General features: G+C 35.3%; 1 protein-coding gene across 5 annotated transcripts in view; it reads right to left on the reverse strand.

The window, feature by feature from the left end:
- The window catches only part of LOC106877725 (inverted formin-2), a 177980-nt gene that overhangs the window by 60827 nt on the left and 102153 nt on the right, over nucleotides 1–15000 (reverse strand). Inside the window, exon 1 of one of the 5 annotated variants that reach the window (XM_052972481.1) lies at nucleotides 1820–2076. The exons of the other annotated variants lie outside the window; for them this stretch is intronic. The gene's annotated coding sequence lies outside the window, so the exon portion shown is untranslated. Of the gene's footprint in view, nucleotides 1–1819; nucleotides 2077–15000 lie in introns of those variants that run through there. 5 annotated transcript variants of the gene reach the window in all.

The raw sequence follows: 15000 nt of genomic DNA on the forward strand, positions 1-15000 counted from the left end.
ATATATATATATATATATATACATCGTGAAGTATATTTGCCACTTAAATGTGGCTAACCCTTAAGGGTGGATGCTATTGTAGCTCATTCAGAGATTTATTATGTGTGTGTGTGTGCGTGTGTATGTGTGTGTGTGATGGTGCGTGGCTTACTGGATATTCGGCTCACTATCGGAAGGTCATGAGTTCAATTCCCGGCGACGCGTTGGGCTCCTTGAGCAAGGCACTTTATTTCACGTTGTTCCAGTCCAGTCAGCTGGCAAAAATAAGTAGTACCTGTATTTCAAAGGGTCAGCCTTTTCACACTCTGTGTTACACTGAATCTTCCTGAAAACTACGTTAAGGGTACACGTGTCTGTGGAGTGCTCAGCCATATGCACGTTAATTTCACGAGCAGGCTGTTCTATTGATCGAATCAACTGGAACCCTCGTTGTCGTAACTGACGGAGTGCCAGTTTGTGTGTTTACGCCCCCGTAACTAAGTGCTTCGGCAATCGAAACCGATACAGTAAGTACCTGGATTTAAAAAATAAATACTGGGGTCGATTCATTTGACTAAAAATTCTTCAATACGGGGCCCCAGCATGGCCGCAGTCTAATGATTGAAACAAGTAAATGGACAAAAAGATGAAAAGGAAGACAGGGCCCATGATCCTTTTAGGGCCGCTGGGACTGGTGGAAGGGAAGTGGAAGATATTAACAAGTTGGAGATCATGCCCGAATGCTTTGCAACGGAGAAGACCAAAGAGCAGGGCTTCGGGTAACTTCTGCGTATACAATGTACTATCCGAATGAGAAAAACTACATGCAAAAGATGATAGACGAAAGAAAGAATTAAACGAAGTACGGGTGATATATTGGAGGAAACAGATGAGGTGAAACCTAAGCTTTTTGCCAGAAAAAAAAATTTTCAAATTGCTCGAGAAATCAAAAGATCATAGAACAAATAAACTACGCTAATAAAACTAACATTATAGTGTTGTTACAACAACAAAAACTGCGAAAATATTTGATCGTGAAATGACAACATTTGATAATATTTTTTATATTACACATTTTCACATCAGAAATAAATTTCAAACAGGAATTAAAAACTAAAGAAATTTGTTCTTACATTAGCCGACTATTTCGATATTCTGGCCTACAGCTTTACGTAAAACTGATTTTTAAAATTTTATATATTCTTTTTTTTTTTTTTTTTTTTTTTTTTTTTTGCGACAGTTCAATACTAATCGAAGCCAAATGATTTGGATGATTTTATCTTACAGTTTGACATAGATAACTTCACTCTTCTGAAGGTACTAAAGAATGCTCAGAAATATACAAAATGGTAGGAGTCCCGGCTAAAATTTGAACCGTAGTTCTAACGAAGTATCAACTTTCGGGTTGCTAGCCATTTCTGCTCAGAAAAATAGTGATTACAGCAGTTTTTGACCGAATTTTTTAATTTTCTTTTTTTTTTTTTACTGAAAAATCGAACCTCGCTCGAATCAGAGGCTGGCGTTGCTGCATCCACTCCGTACGTCTAATAGAAAACAATATAAATCGGAAAACTGAAGTAGAAAATCTTAACTGACAGAGAAAGAACAACGACGGCAACCATATTTGTCTCCAATCGATGAAAAAAAGAATTGCAGAAATCCTCAAATTAACAAAATGGCAAGAGGACAAGATGTGCATTCACTGCAGGACAGCAACTACGATATAACAGCACATCAAATTACAAAATATATACTTGTAAATAATAACAATGGCAAATAAACGATACAGAAATGTGGTAGATTAACTTCACAACGATTACAGTAAAAGAAATGGTCTTACCGATGGTGATATTCGGAGTTAAACAAAGGATCGCAGGGAAGTTAATGTGCCATGCTCGTAGGTCAATTAAATGATTGATTCTACTTGGTACATGTGTAAAATGATGGAATGTAGAAGTACGGAAAAAACTTAATCAGTGTTACGCAAAATTAAATGTAACAGGAAACAAAGTGCAAACCTAAGGAAGATATTATTTACAGCACTTATCTGCTGATTCCTGTTTGAAAAACTGGCACAGAATAAATGTGCTAAAGCGACAAATTAGCGAGGGCTGTTGCGGAAATACATCGAATACGCGTAACGTCTGCAAAAGGAAAATGAACGAGCAATGAATGGTGTTTGCACAGGGTCAGATCAAGATTAAATTTTGTAGCTGTGATTGCTCTAACCTGATGCCGCTACAGCATCTAAGGCTCCCTAATAAGAAGAACATAAACATGATTGCTATGATTGTTATTATATAACCTTAGGCAATTACTAATAACATAAAAGAAATGTTTCGTTTTTAAAGTTGGATCTTCGCAGTTGATGAAAAGAATTCACAGCTCACATTATCTTTATCGTTGATCATCGATAGGGAAGTTCTAATTATATATATCATAAGATATATATTCTTATATATCTGATTATATCTGATTTTATATATCATAAGTTATATATTCTTATACATCTTATGTATTCGATGTCAGTAATGTTTCAAAGAATACATGAATGAGTGTATTGTAGTGAGAAGAGTATATTCCTCCTCATAACAATCAGTCGATGAGCAGTGCACTAACATGCACAGAGTAATGAACTAAAAAATGTTTATTTATTAAAATTACCCCATATTGGGGAAAAAAAACCCAACCGTTATTTAAATCAGTGCTTCTCAGCCATTTTTTTTACCTATGAACCCCTTTGGTTCCTATTTTAGTTGGGTTAACCCTCATAGCGATTCGATGTTTAAAAAAATCTTATATTTATATAATTAAATATATTAGGAATTGTATAAAAGAAATTGTTAAAATATTTTGTATATTGTAGAGGTATAAGCAAGTTATTGCACATAAGTTTTAACAACAAAATCTTTTGTGGAGCTCCAAAGGTCATAAGGACCTCAAATGAAGACCACTGATCTAAATGAATAACTCTAGTTGAGAAAAGTAACGGAGACAACTCACAGAATTTAAATTAATTAAAAATTGTTAGTATTAGGAACGTATTAAACCTCATCAGCAAAACTTAATTTAACCTAGATTGTCCCTTCCCGCATGACTTTGTTGACAATGAATTAAAGTTTTATAACAACGAAAAGAGAGTGTTAATTGCTACTGTTAATTGCTATCCACACTTACACTATAATATACAACATAGTTGTCGGTTCCTAACATTCAGCTATTTAAAGTGACAACAGGCTGACAGCATACAGAATAAATAAAAAATTAAGATATAAGCCTATCCAATCATGGATATTTAACTATCTTATTTACAGCGAAAAATTTGATATCAAATACTAGACGATATGGTTAAATTCACAACACTTACTATGGAGGTAAGATTCTCAATCACATTTTTTACTTGTTTCGGTCATTAGACTGCGGCCATGCAGGGGCACTGCCTTGAAGAGCTTAATCAAACAAATCAATCCCAGTACTAATTTGTTTAAAATCTTCTACTTACTCTATCGGTTTCTTTGACCAAACCACTAAGTTACGGGGACGAGAACAAACTGACACCGGTTGTCAGGTGGTGATGAGAGAGCAAACACAAACACATACATGTAGTTTCCAACAACTAAATTCACACACAAGACATAAGTCGGTCTAGAGCTGTTGTAGAATACATTTATTTGAGGTGCCGAGCAGAGGGACTGAATCCGAAACCACGTGATAAGAAAGCGAGCTTTTTAACCACATAGCCATGCCTATTCATTATTACTTCAATTTGCTGATATTAAGTTCTACGTTACCCTCTGGGCCGATTTATACCTTTCATCCTTTCGGGATCGATAAAATAAGTACGATTTGAGCACTTCACCCCAAATTTCTGTCCTTGTGCCAAAATTTAAAACCGATATTAAATTCTACATTTCAATGACAAAGTGAAAACTTTCATTACTCCCTCGTTAAATTAAAAATAATTCACCCTCTTCCATTAGTCTTTCTAAATTTTAATTCAAAAAATTATAGCTTCCCTCACCTATATTTGCTGATAAATTTATATTCAAATCCATTGGAATAAACTATAATTTTCACTTACTTACGCTTAATATTAATCTGTCGTCTGTCAGTTATCGATAAAGACGTCAAGTAGCAGCAAAGATAAATAGCAGGTTTGTTTGATTATAAATACCTATTAAGTGTAATTATTGATTTGCCCTTATTGTTTAATTTAGTTTGTTTACATGTCTTTGAGACACGCCTAAACTAACTCGACAATTTCATCTTTTTTATTTTGGGTGATCAGGTGAAAGAACAAAAACTAAAATATAAGAGATTATACAGGGAAAAACATACTATTTATTGGTATTCAACATATGTAACGAGATATCTTGGTATTTAACACTTCAAAAATGCTGTTCAACTCTACTCTGTGCATATGAATAAGTATTTTCCTACAAATACAACATTGCGGACATTTTAAGATGGGGGGGGGGGCTAGAAAGCAGACCATTTGAATTCAAGGAATTCAAGATAAAATGTAATCCTTGCAAAACTGGAACGCCAAACAAATTTTAGCCAACCGCATTAATTAAAAGTAAAGTGGTGTAGGGCTAAATCGATTATTTCGACCCGAGTACTCAAATGATATTTGCACTATTTTATCGATCATTGGCAGATGGTTGGCAAAATCGACAAGATTTTAAGCCAATGGAGTCTGAGACTATTCAATGCGTTTTGTTCGTCACTCTTCTGGTTCTGTCAATTCACAAGAAATATTGATCTCAAATTTTGGCACAAGACCAGCAATTTCGGGAGAGGGATATAGTTGATTACATCGACCCCAGCATTTAACTAGTACTTGTTTTATCAACCCCAAAAAGATGAAAGGCAAAGTCGACCTCCGTAGAATTTAAACTCATAACTTAAAGACGGACGAAATGCTGCTAAGCACTTTGTTCGGCGCGTTAATGATTCCGCCTGCTCGTCGCTTTATCCATAAGAAATATCAATGGTATTTTTGTTTATTACTATTCCTAAGCTATATTTATGTTTATATCTGAACAGTATCGAGAACTTTATTTCAAATCATAGGTCGAATTTTAGAGCTGGCCGATTCAATACCTCATGGTTCCGCTTTCAAATCTCACCGCGTAATATAATACGATTGATTTAGACCAACTGGTTTAGACCAACAGTTTCTAATGTATATATAGGTCAGGGTATAATTTTAAAAGGATTGAGAAAATACTTTACTTTTGAAATGTTTGATAAAATGAAAATTGTTCATGAGCATGCAATAGACTACATTAAGGGCATAAAGATCCACAACACAATAACTACTGCAAACAAAAACGGAGGAATTTTTCTCTAAGAAGGATATCAGGGGTTAAGTGCCATCCACATGTCAGTGGAGAAGAATGGCATAATGGTTAGAGTGTTGAACTCATGATCGTAAGATTGTGGTTTCGATTACTGGACTTGGCGATGCGTTGTGTTCTTGAGTTAAACATTTTATATCACGATATATATAATTAATAATGAATAATACTTTTATTTATGTATTTTTGATAATCTCAAGTATATGATTTTTTAAGATAAACATTGAATGAGCGTTATTGATTAACTGTGTTATCATATACTGTTACGCATCTTCGATAGACCGATTTTGTATACTCGATTGATAGCCCTAAGCTTCTAGTCTCTTTGGCCACTGAAGATTGGTATTGTTTCTGTCATGAAGATGCACGAAGACTAGAAACTAATCATCACCATCTTATTTTTCTGCCCAGAGGAGAGATAAATACCTCTGTTAATCACCTTAATTAAAGTCTAATGAGGCTCAACTTGTAATTTTATCAAAAACGCTATAATTTACATTACATTTCAAATCAAACATACCACTGTATATTACTCAAATAATGATTGGAATTATTTCTAAAATCCTCAGTAGTTGACATAACCCCAGTATACCTAGTCCTGAAATCGTCTAGAAATTTCGAATAATTTTACTTATCCAGTTTATTTGAACAACTAGCTTTTGTTTAAATATTTTAACAAGTTGTCAGTGTCTTTATATAATTTTATATTTTCGTGCAAAGGCGGTTAGACTTATATTTACGTGTCTGAAGTGGAGAGAAGTTGCTGCTACGTAAATTAAGTTTTTATTTATTTATTTTTACTTCTATTGTCTGGAGAATGGGGCAAGTACCCGAAACTAGGTCGATGAGATTGATGCTGTTAATATTCCGTTTGAACCTTTGTAAGTCAACACCTGCGAGAAAAGTATGAGCATGGAAGGAATTCCAGGTGGATGCGACATTCTAAGAAGGAAGGAATGGGTGGAGTAAATTAGTAATTAGTTTCAGTTAATATGGCAATTTTATTTCCAAACTTTTCCTTTATCTCTTTCTTTTCCTTCACTTCCCATACTTCACACTTATTCCTGTTACATTAAAATACGTTTTCTTTTGTTGTTGTTGTTGTTGTTGTTTTCAGGACACACTGATGGATATTAATTAAGGTCATTAACAACAATTAAATTAAATGAATTGCAATTTACCAAATACAAACCGAAACTCATGTGACAAGGAACTGACATCTTCACTCGATCAACGTTAAGTTTTATTTGGTGAAATAACAAGGGATTGGTTGAACATACAGAACCAGACTGATAGTTCAAACTATGTAAATATGAATGGAATTTAATTGTAGACTCAAGAAAATAGAGAAGTGCGCTTCTGGCGGTTTGATTATTAAACAAATATTCCCAGATTAGATACGTTATGATTGAACACACAGCATGACACTTACCGAGCATGGGAATCCATTCGAGATAATGTCAAGCTGCTACTCAACTTCCCATACTTTTGAGTTTTGGTGGGAAAAATATAAGAAAGTGAGTCACTTTGTTTGGATAGAACGATAGACATCGTCAAGTTTTTATTTTGAAAATAACTGCATTTTGTTACTAAAACAACATGAAGTCTAATGACACGCCGATAAAATGCACTGTTCGAGCCTTGTTATGGTGTCAAATGGAAGGACGATCCCATTTTTTAATGTAACAATCCACACAAGCACCATGGGGATAGTGAGTTACCGAAATGAGTGATGCAGCAGAAACTAATATTCACTGAAAAGATGATATAACTACACAAAAATTTACATTATGTTACTACTACGCGATACATGAACCATTAAGGCACCTCATTGCGGATTTTTTTATCTACTAGAAATAGAAACCAACTTTCCTTAGTTTACTCGACATTTTGAAATAAGGAAAGATACAGTGGAAATAATTGACTAGTTTAGTTTAGGTTAAAGCTAATATCCCCACTATTTTTTTTACTTTCTAGCTTTGGTACAAGGCCAGCAATTTTGAGGGGACGGGGAAATTGATTACATCGATACCCGTACCTGACTGGTATTTATTTTATCAACCACGATAGAATAAAAAGCAAAGTCGACCTCGGTGGAATTTGAACGTAGAACGTAAAGCGCCAAAGGAAATGCTGCTAGGCATTTTGTCTGACGTTGTAACGATTCTACGAGGTCTTTCTTTGCAAAGTGTTTCGCAATCCACGCCTGTAACCATTGTTAGAATTTCTTCAATTAAAGAATAAACCTGATTTCATCTAGAAAACCTTGTGTGCGCATATTTAACAACTAAATAAAGAAAAAACAAAAAGGAAACACTGCTTATAGCCATTTATAGTGTATGCAACGTCTGATAAAGATAAATTGATCTGTTTAACCTCTTGAACGTGGAAACCAGATTTATCCGTTCAAAATTTTATTACCATTAACTGCGGAAAGTGGTTTTATCCAACGCCTTTGCAAAAATAAGAAACAAACAGAAAAAAAGACTTTATTTATGTTGTGAGAAGCAGAGACACCCTATTGACACTTTTCACCAAAGACGATATTCCAAATTTTCATAATCTTTTTTTCACATATTTTATCGAATATCTCTTTACAGATCAAAAATCAAATACTGTTAGTGGTGGAAATGAAAACCGTACCAACAGGAGATAGTGAAAAAAATATTACATTTGTGGATAATTAACATCATTACGGGAATGATAATGAAATTTAATAACGCAGTCAAATGGTTAACTAGGGTGTATTAATACCTTCTTAAAAATATTTCATTTACGTCTGAAGAAAAAGAGGGCATGATCACGGCAGATTCGTTAATATGCTGGACAAAATTACTAGCAGCATTTCTTCCGGTTCTTTACGCTCTGAGTTCAAATGCCACTGAGGTCGACTTAGCTTTTCAGCCATTCCGGTTCGATAAAAAAGTACCAGCTGAACATTGGGCTCGATGTAATCGACTTGCCCATCACCTTAAAATTGCTCGACTCGTGGCAAAATAAGAACGAATTATACTACATTACACTCTATTAAGTAACATAACTGGCTCTGAACTATAACAGGTTTACACTATATGACACTAAAGTGCAGTATTATTCCAGTACACCATAGTACTAAACCGTAAATCAGAATGCTTTATAATTAATTTATATGCTATAGCACACAGTTCATTACTACAGAACATACGACAGAACAATACATTACAATATCACAAGGTTAGCACATACCGCTACTTCATCTAAATTTATGATTCCATTAAACTTATTTGCTCCAATAACAACAGAAACATAACAAATATATTATATTGATATATAAGTCTAGAAAGAAAAGAAAGACAGAAACAATGACAAAAAGAAACAAAGAACGAAAAGATTTTGTTATTATTATTGGAAAAGAACAATAAACCAAAATGTATTCATTGCTTTCAGCCAGGAATTCTCTGGTGGCATTCTGTTTTGTTTCGCTATAAAATTAATGCGCGATAGTCGTCATTATTATCCTAGTTATTCTTAGGATAGCAAGCTGGCAGAATCGTTACAGTATCAAAATAAAAAAATATATTACTTTGCAGCATTTGTTCTAACTCTTTATGTTCTGTGTTCAAAACTCGCCGTGAATTCTGTCTTATTCCTCCGAGGTTGATAAAATAAAGTATTAGTCAAGTTTATTTTAACATGCGGCCGATAGTATCCACTAATCTCTGCCCCTTTGTTCCTAAATTAGAAATTATCATTAAGGTGGTGAGCTGGGAGAATCGTTAGCGCGACGGAAAGAGATGCTTAGCAGCATTTGCTCTCTCTCTCTTTACAGCTAGTGTCGTCTGTCGCTTGACCGACGATCGTGCTTTGATGCTTGAATATAGTTTTCTCCGGATAGGAATTAGGGTGATACAGTTACCGCATTGTCAAGTTTCATAAAGGTGGTTCAGAAGTGGCGACTGCAAACATTCTTGCCGTTATTTGTTACCATATGGAAGATGGAGTGCTGTCGCAATCGTTAAAACTTCGGAATAAACACATGGCGGTATTCCTTCTGGCTTTTTACGTTCTGAGTTCAAATCCTACTGAGGTCAACTTAGCCTTTTTAATCACCCTCCCCCCGTGATCGATAAAATAAAGTGACAGACAAATACTGGTGTCGATAGTACCAGCTTATCCTCTCTCCTCAAATCTAAAAATTAATATTGTTAAGAGCAGCAAACTGGCGAAATCGTTAGAGCGTCGGAATAAATGCTTAGCAACAATTTTTTTCCGGTTCTTTAAGTTTTTTTAGTTCAAATTTTGTCCTTTCGGGGTCGATCAAGTAAGTATTAGTTGAGCACTGAAGTCGATGTTATGAACTTAACCCTTCTCCTAAAATTACTGGCCTTGCACTAAGATTAGAAAAAATTATTATCAAAATCAGGGCAACAAGCTGGTAGAATCTTTGGAATGTCCGGAAAGATGCTTTCCTGCAATTCTTTCACTTTTTTTAAATATATTCTGAGTTCAAATCCCGCTGTGGTCAACTATACCCTTCATCCCTCTGGAGGGTCGATAAGACAAAGTACGAACATTGATGTAATCGACTAACACACTTCCTTCAAAATTACTGATCTTCTGTCTAGATCAGCAGCAGTTATCTTTAACGACATGACCATCGTGGCTTGACACAATTCTTATTGCCTCTCGGTGACTAAGGCGAAAAACCAGTGCTCTTCGAACAAAGTCTGTTCTCCACCGATTTACAAGTGCACCTTTGTCATTCTTGCTGCTGTAGCTATAGTGAAAGGAAGAATGCTCTATGGGAAATTTGTAACCAACGGCGCTATTGTTCATAAATTGCAAAATAGAATAAATTAAAAATAAGAATAATAATGAACCGTTATTAGGGTGTGTTACAATTGAGAGAAACATCCATCACAATTGAACTAAAACTCTGTTAATGGCGGTATAGATAGATATAGTACTGCTATAGAAAGCAATATATGGCTGCATAATAGTATGTTATGTCTTCTGGTGACTCAACAGGGTGGAGAGCACCATCTTGTTATTATAGCAATACGAAGGCAAGTTAATTTTATTGGGGGTAATTATACAAATCGTAAACAAAGTAATGTAAGTTCGAGCCCCACCTTTTATTTGTTTTCATATATTTTTATAGCTGCACCGTAGATGCAGTATAGCCAAATAGTTGAGAAGTTCGTCTTACAAACACGAAGTCCCAGATTCTCTCTCTCTCTCTCTCTCTCTCTCTCTCTCTCTCTCTCTCTCTCTCTCTCTCTCTCTCTCTCTCTCTCTCTCTCTCTCTCTCTCCATCTCTCTCTAAGGCATTTAAGGCGGTTGTCATTTTCTGTATCCTCTGATTGATCTATACATACTTTGAGGACACAGAATTGTAATTCAAAAGGTACAACGCTGTCACACGTTGTGTTCTGCAGGTTCTGCCTCAAAATTAAATTAAAGGTACACGTCACGTGCCTGTGGAATTCTCAGCCGTTTGCAGTTAATTCAAGAGAAGATAATTCAATTGAGCGAACAACTGAATCCTCGTCGTCTAAACGACGGAGGTCCACCAACTCATCTGCACCAGATTTTCGTGCAAATGTAGAAATATTACATGTAACATTATTTCGCCAACTTATAACGCTTCACTCAGTGTAGATTCTATGATTTATGATGGCTCATTAAATAAACTCGGTAATTGCAAATTATATTTATTTATCGATCCGTTTATTTATTTATTTATTTATTTATTTGCGGACATGTAATAAAAATAAGTGTCTGAGAGCATATGTATCTCTCTCTTTTTCTCTCTTTCTTTCTCTCTCCTTCTCTCTCTCTTTTCATATATATATATATATATATATATATATATATATATATATATTGCTAGAGAGAAAGAGAGAGAGAGAGAGAGAGAGAGAGAGAGAGAGAGAGAGAGAAAGTCAAATATACAGAGGAGGGGAGGATTGTATTTCAAGTATTTACCTCACGATTACCCTGAAGCAATGGCAAAATAGACAACATAAACAATTAATGTACGTGTGTGTGTGTGTTGTGTGTCTATGTGTATGTGGGCGTGCATACACATATATGTGTATGTGTGTGTGTTTACATATATATGTGTGCGTGTGTGTATGAGTGTATATATATATATTTGAAAAAAGAAAAAGAATGACTTCACTGGTAGTTCAAATTAGTTTAATTTATTACTTTTTAATTTTCTAATAATATAAATTTTACACTTTAGTTAAAGTGTAAAATCTATATTATTAGAAAATTAAAAAATAATAAATTAAACTGATTAGAACTGTCAGTGAAGTCGATGGTGGTTGTCTACTCCTTGTGCAGAGTTTGACCACTCCCTGTACCTACACCTTAGCACCATCATGGCATCTGATGTGGCTTCTAAACCAGACAATGTTCTGAAAAGATACCCACATAGATTGCACCTCCGATTTGGACCACCAAGAGCTGCAGATAAGTTCTGATCTTTGTGGATCTTAAAATGTCTTTTGAGGCCTCCGTTGGATTTGCAAACCTTCTGGCATACACTACATTCAAAGGTGTGCACAGACATATAGGCAGAATATATATATCAGGGTCAACACCTGGTTCTAACAGGTAGAACATGAAATTTTTTAAATCAAAGCCATATGATTGAAGTAGTCTGCATACTGCTTGCTTATTCCTTCGTTCCAACTGTCACTCATAAATATTAATGATATACAGTAAAAGCTGATTTGGTATTCACATTTATTTATCTTAGGCATGCGTTGAATGCCTTGCATTCATGTAAGAAACAGATACATCTCTCTCTCTCTCTCTCTCTCTCTCTCTCTCTCTCTCTCTCTTTCTCTCTCTCTCTCTCTCTCTACCTATCTATCTATTTGTCTGATTGTCCGTCCGCCCGTCTACCCGTCCATCTATCTATCTATTTGTCTATAGATACATATGTCTGTCTGCCAGTATGCATGTATGTTTGTATGTGCATATGAGTGTATGCTTGTGTGTGTGAGTAAAGAAAGAGAGAGAGAGAGAGAGAGAGAGAGAGAGAGAGAGAGAGAAAGAGAGAGATAGAGAGATAGAGAGAGAGAGAGAGAGAGAGAGAAAGACAAATAAAGTACAAACGAAAGAAAAATTGCTCAACGCTCTGTGTAATGTAGCGTTCTATATCTTTTACGTGTTTTAGTGATTGGATTGCGGTCATGCTGGAGCACCGCGTTGAAGGATTCTGTCGAACAAATCGACTGATATTCTTTAGAGTTTGATACTTATTCATTCTATTGGTATGTTTTGCCGGGCCGCTAAGTTACAGAGACGTAAACAAACCAGCACTAGTTGTCATGCAGTGGAAGGGGGGAGACAGACACACACGCGCATGTTGGTGCTATACTCCTACATTAATACAGTTCCACACACACACACACGCGCGCGCGCGTAAAATGCGTTAAATTCTTAATAGATTTACACATGTATATTTAATAAACAGACACTTGCCTCACTGCGAAGTAGACCACGTGGTTAAACTACAGGGCCGACTCTGAGAAACGAATTGGAGAACAATTCAACGAGTTTCACCTGATCATTACTGACTCAAAAATATGGTGAACAACAAAGATATATAAAAAAAAATACGTGTTTATATAATACGTATATTGATGCGTGTGTGTGTGTGTATACATACATACATATATATATATATATATATATATATATATATATATATATATATAGCGAAAGAGACAGACAGACAGACAGAAGACAAACAAACAGACAGACAAACAGACACACAGTTATATGCGTATATGTATGTATGTGTGTGTATGTGTATATGTGTGCGTTCACATAAGTATATCTAACAATGCATTTGGGTTATATCTATTACCAGATATGGAATCATAGTAAGACAATTAGAAGTATTTAACGGTGTAGGTATTATGTTTAGATTCGCTTATTCCATAACACGTGTACATGGTTGCAACAAATATTTACTCAGGTGTTACATTCCAACTCAATCTCACTAAGAATTCGCATACAGAGACACACGTATTCATACATACGTATATAACACAGAGTCCAGATAGAAAATAAAAGAAGCTTTACAGTGCAGTTTCAATAGAATTAGAGCTGATAAAAACGTTAGCACGCCGGGCGAAATGCTTAGCAGTATTTCGTCTGTCTTTACGTTCTGAGTTCAAATTCCGCCGAGGTCGACTTTGCCTTCCATCCTTCGGGGTCGATAAATTAAGTACCAGTTGCGTACTGGAGTCGATCTAATCGACTGGTCCCCTCCCCCAAAAATTTCGGGCCTTGTGCCTAGAGTAGAAAAGAATTTGAATTCCGGTCGTGGCTTTTTTTTTGCTTATTGAGATGGCGTGCGGCTTAGTTGCTCGGGTAGTTGCTCGTCTATTCACAAAAGAATCTGAGGGGAAGAGATTTTGAAATGTTTTACAAATCTTCACTGTGCCACTAATAGATTGGATTTGGAGAATCTAAGTCAGTTTCTTTTGCTTTTTCTTCGTGAAACCAAGTATTTCTAGGTTTTTGTGCAAATTTGTTGGTACATAACCTAATGATAGGTATAAATTTGTTGGTGCATTACCTAATGATAGGTACAAATTTGTTGGTACATAACCTAATGATAGGTACAAATTTGTTGGTACATAACCTAATGATAGGTACAAATTTGTTGGTACATAACCTAATGATAGGTACAAATTTGTTGGTATTTAACCTAATGATAGGTACAAATTTGTTGGTACATAACCTAATGATAGGTACAAATTTGTTGGTACATAACCTAATGATAGGTACAAATTTGTTGGTATTTAACCTTATGATAGGTACAAAAAAGAATTCATAGTCAGAGTATAAGAGCTGTAATTTCCACATTAATTCACCGTAAATGTTCTTCTTTTCCTGGACTTTCGATCGTGCATTCACATCTGATGGGCAGCTGATCTCTACAACAAAACATGACTTTTGTACCCTGTACAAAAGTATTGATTTTTCTTTTCGGGTATTCCACCAGTATTCCTTGTTTTTAAAGGTGTGAATACCCGCTGGTTCTGACATGTCTTTGATGTATATGTCATGCTTTTGATGTATATATATTCCTTGTAAATAGTCTTTGCAAATATGTCATGCCTCAGGGGCAGATAGTATCTCGTAGACATGTGGAGGCAGTTATTGATGATGTAGCTGGTATCTTCCACACTAGTATTGTGGAGCCGACATATTTATGTATGTATGTCCTCTTTCTCTTTTTAATTTAGAATAAATTTTGACCGGGCACCTGCTTGATAGCAAGGTTGTGAAGAAAAGCATCTGGTTTTGTTTATCACCCTTTAAATCATAAAAAGATCTTGCCGATTTTTGTAGTCCCAGATATCGTGATCATTTGTAGCGTATGAATTAAGCATTTGCGTTCTCTCCCCAAGAACCCAAGTTCGGCCATATACTTATGCATATTTATATATACATATGAAAGCATGTACGTATGTCTTCACATATTTTATTTATATAATTGTATTCTTTGGCTCAGAATGGTACCATTACGAGATTCCCCATTGCCCGTTGTTATTTGAGCAAACGGAGATAACATAATATCACAGAATTCTTCTTATAAGGAGAGAGCTGGTTTCTCACAATGAGACAACCTCCATTAGGGAATTTG

The sequence above is a fragment of the Octopus bimaculoides genome, chromosome 13, assembly GCF_001194135.2.
Source record: "Octopus bimaculoides isolate UCB-OBI-ISO-001 chromosome 13, ASM119413v2, whole genome shotgun sequence".
NCBI classification, from domain to species: Eukaryota; Metazoa; Mollusca; class Cephalopoda; order Octopoda; family Octopodidae; genus Octopus; species Octopus bimaculoides.